The following is a 4,331-nucleotide window of genomic DNA, read 5'->3' as shown; positions in this document are numbered from 1 at the left end:
TTTTTTGCAAATTTTTTGTTAACAAATCAGCAAACATATTGTTAGTAGAAATGTAATTTAAATCAATTTTGTTGGCTTTATACATCTCTCGAATATGGTGGTATCTGACATCGATATGCTTGCTTCTGGCGTGGTACGTTGGATTTCGGACGAGGTGTTGCGCACTTTAATTATCGCTGTTGATTGTCATAGGTCCAGACATTTCAAAGCCAATTTCACATAATAATTTGCGTAAATACTCGGCTTCTTTTGCTGCTGAGGATAAACTAACATATTCGGCTTCCGTGCTACTTAGTGCCACGATGTTCTGTTTTTGTGATTGCCAAGAAAATACACAATTCGAAGCGATGAAAGATTTTCGGTCGGTGTTGTCACCAGCCCCATCGGCGTCGGCGAATCCTTCAACTAGCGCACCAGTCTTTTCGTAGTGCAATTTATATGATGCCGTACTTTTCAGATAGCGCAAAATATGTTTCAATGATGCCTCATGCTCACTATGGGGATCAACATTGCGCTGAGATAGCTTTACTACCGAATTTAGTATGTCTGATCTCGTTGACAATCCCAAATACATGAGCGCACCGACTAACGACTGGTATTTTGTAGTATCGACTTTTCTGCAAGAATCGTTTTTACAACTTACTTGGAAATTTGGTGGTAATGGCACTGTAGTTGGTCTGCAGTTTTCCATCTCATACTGCTTCAGCAAGGCTTCAATATATTGCCGCTGACATACAGTTACAGCACCCGTAGCGCCTTTCCGGTCAATTTCCATACCTAAGAAATGCTTCAGGGGGCCACCATCTACCACATCAAAATATTCGGCAATTTTTACCTTGATATCGTCAAGCTCTTGCCTGGAAGAGTTTGCTAACAATATATCATCAACGTATACCGCAATGATATTATACGTTTTTTCCCCATGCTTAGTATAAACACATGGTTCGGTTTCACCTGGTCTAAAGCCCATTGAACGAAGTGCACTATCAAGTTTCTTATTCCACTCACGGCCGCTTTGTTTTAGCCCGTAAAGAGCCTTGTGCAGCTTTAACACATGATGTGGATGCTCGTCGCTGATAAAACCCTCTGGCTGTTGCATATAAACTGTCTCATTCAGCTCACCATTTAAATACGCCGTTGAAACGTCCATTTGGTCGAGGTACATATTATATTCTGTCGCTAGTGCAATAATTAATCTGATCGTGGCGTATCGGACCACCGGAGAAAATGTCTCGTTGAAGTCTACACCTTGAATTTGGCTACACCCCTTTGCTACTAGCCGGGATTTTAGTCTTTCAACATCACCATTTTTGTTACGCTTTACATTAAAAACCCAACGACATCCGATCGCTTTGTGACCCTTTGACAACTCAACTAAAGACCAAGTACAATTTGCAACTAACGCTTTGTACTCCTCCTTCATTGACTCTCACTATTTGTCAGCATCTTCGCCATTCAACGCTTCGTTCACCGTTTCCGGTTTGGCGACATATTTTTGCTTTAAATCTCCTACTGTATTGAAACGCTTTCTTGGACGACCCGGTTTACCTGTCCTTTCTAATCTAGGCCTGCCTGGTGCTTTTGCTTTATCTTTGAGAAACACGTCATCATCCGAAGCGTCACTGGGGCTTAAAACGTCTTCCGCTTTTACTATGCGTGTTTCATCGTCACACGGTCTGCCTTCACACTGTTGTTGCGGCTCAGCTTCTAAATTTACAAAATCAGATGAAGTCTTCATCATGTCTTCGAGAAAAATAACGTCTCTATTAACAACAACTTTCTTAGTGGTTTTATCTACTAAACGATACGCTTTAGACTGCTCTGAATAGCCAACGAAAAACATCTCTTTTCCCTTAGCCCTAAATTTGTGCTTCTCTGTTGTATCCAGAGCTATGGCTGGAGAACCAAATATTCTGAAGTGTGACACTGAAGGCTTTCTATTGCTCCAGACTTCAAATGGTGTTTTATTTACAAGAGCTTTAGTAACCGACCTGTTGCGTATGTATGCTGCCGTTGTGATGGCTTCCGCCCAAAATGCTTCATCCAATCCGGAGTACACCAGCATACTTCTTGCCATTTCAACCAGGGTTCTGTTCGCTCTTTCAGCAATGCCGTTCTGTTGCGGCGTATATGGCACACTTGTCTGCCTCTTTATGCCATTTTCGTTTAAATAACTATCAAACGCCTGGTTCAAGTACTCGCGCCCGTTATCGCTGCGTAAAATCTTAATTTTCGATTCGGTTTCGCGCTCCGCATTTACTTTGAATGACTTAAAAGCCGCAAAAACGTCCGACTTATTTTTTAATAAAGTAACATGTATGTATCGCGACTTATCATCTATAAACCTGACAAAGTATTGGTAGCCCGAAAAGGATTTATTGTTCATAGGACCACAGACATCACTGTGGATAATTTCTAATAGTTTATTTGATTTCTTCTCGGATGATACAAATGGCTTCACACAGATTTTATGGCTTCATTCAGTTTAAGTCCGAGCACAATGTTCTCGTTTGCCATTTGTCTTAAAGCTGTAAAATTCATATGTCCAAACCGGTTATGCCATCTCATTACGTTATTCTCTTTATTATTGGCAAAATTGCACTTGTTTTCGTCACCTACTCGCCACTCAAACACGTAAAGATCGTTTTTTCTCTGAGCTCTTATTTGAACAAGTCCACTTTAATTTTTAATTATAGCGCCCGATTCGAAGAACTGCACTGCGCTTTTACCTGAAGTAATTCGTCCAACGGCCAAAAAATTATGTTGGAGAGCTGGTATGTAAAGCACGTTTTCTGCTGTCAATGTCATTGAGCCAACCTTTATGCGTATGTTACCGCGACCGCAAGCCTCGACTGTATTGTTATCGACGAGCCAAACTTTTTCAGCAATAGGAGATAAAAAGGTAAAGAACTGCCTCTCACAGCACATGTGTGTTGTTGCTCCACTGTCCAAACACCAAGACTTCCACGTTAATGCGGAACCATTTGCTGTTGCTGCTCCAACTAACATCGACAATTTGAAGTCTTTCGACTTCTCAAGCTCTCTACTGTCCCGTTATTTTCGTTTTGCATTCTGAAGCGAAGTATCCCCGCATACCGCAGTTGTAGCACTTTACACTTTTCTTTTTGATATTGTTGACATTGCCGTTTTGTTCATTCGACTTCTTTGACCTTCCAGCAAAATACGCCAGGTTACCGTTGCTGAGATTCGCATCTACCTTTTCCATACGTCGCTCCCCTTCTTCTATTAATTTGACTTTTAATGTGCTTAACGCTGGGAATGACTCGCGTGCTTCTATTGCCACTACAAAATTGTCGTAAGCCTCAGGTAAGCTGGATAACAAAATTATGCACAAAATCTCGTCTGTCAAATTTGTGCCAACCTGGGCAAGCATTTCTACTATGCGCGGACACATTGGCACCTTCCTGAAGTTTTAACGACATAAGCCTTTTGAACAAAGTGACCTTTCGAGCCGATAGCTAGTATTGGAAGTAGTTCATACATTTTGGAAGTAATGGAAAAATACACTTAGAGAAATATTTGGCATTGACTTTCAACATAAACGTCCAGAGAGACGAAAAAAAAATAAAAGCCCATATAATTATTATGAGAAGACGTAAATAATATTCGTCTTGAAATAAACGTCCCGAGAGACGAAAAAAATAAAAAAGTCCATATAATTATTATGAGAAGACGTAAATAATATTCGTCTTGAAATAAACGTCCCGAGAGACGAAAACAAAAAAGCCCATATAATTATAATGAGAAGACGTAAATAATGTGCGTCTTGAAATAAAGGTCCCGAGAGACAAAAAAAAAAAATAAAAAGCCGATATAATTATTATAAGAAGACGTAAATAATATTCGTCTTGAAATAAACGTACCGAGAGACGAAAAAAAATAAATATCCTATTTAATTATTATGAGATGACGTAAATAATATTCTTCTTGATATAATCGTCCCGCGAGATGAAAACAACTTTTCCTCTGTTCAGTAATAATTATTGAGCAATATTTAATTTTATTTCTTATAATCGTTATGGTCTCTGCTATTTATACATCGTGTGGAAAATTTTCGATGTATCGATGTTTTTTCGTCATCCCTATGTTATGTTTGGTGGTTTCTTGATTTTTCTCTTATCTGCTTTAGTTCGCTGACAATGTATCGACACTTTCTTTGCTTTTGACTACTTGCGGCTCTGTACTCCGTTGCGGTCTGACATATACTCTGCCTGAAAATTTTGGAACGTGAATAAGTTTGTTTTGCAAAGAAATAAAAAAGGTGAGAAAGTACCTTTCCACTGATACCTCGTAAGTCCATATCGGTAAAG

At 39.5% G+C, this 4,331-nt stretch overlaps 1 long non-coding RNA gene across 1 annotated transcript; it reads right to left on the bottom strand.

The window, feature by feature from the left end:
* Positions 1 to 3,980: 3,980 nt before the first annotated feature.
* LOC118748735 lies at positions 3,981 to 4,331 on the bottom strand. Its single transcript, XR_004994081.1, has 2 exons — positions 4,295 to 4,331; positions 3,981 to 4,232 (listed from the first exon to the last, which is right to left on the bottom strand). It is a non-coding gene; the product is annotated as an uncharacterized LOC118748735 (long non-coding RNA).

Source organism: Rhagoletis pomonella, unplaced genomic scaffold, assembly GCF_013731165.1.
Source record: "Rhagoletis pomonella isolate Grant_MI unplaced genomic scaffold, Rhpom_1.0 Rhpom_scaffold_00001, whole genome shotgun sequence".
NCBI classification, from domain to species: Eukaryota; Metazoa; Arthropoda; class Insecta; order Diptera; family Tephritidae; genus Rhagoletis; species Rhagoletis pomonella.
Note: the sequence above shows the minus strand (reverse complement) of the source record. Positions and strands in the feature narration are given on the sequence as shown.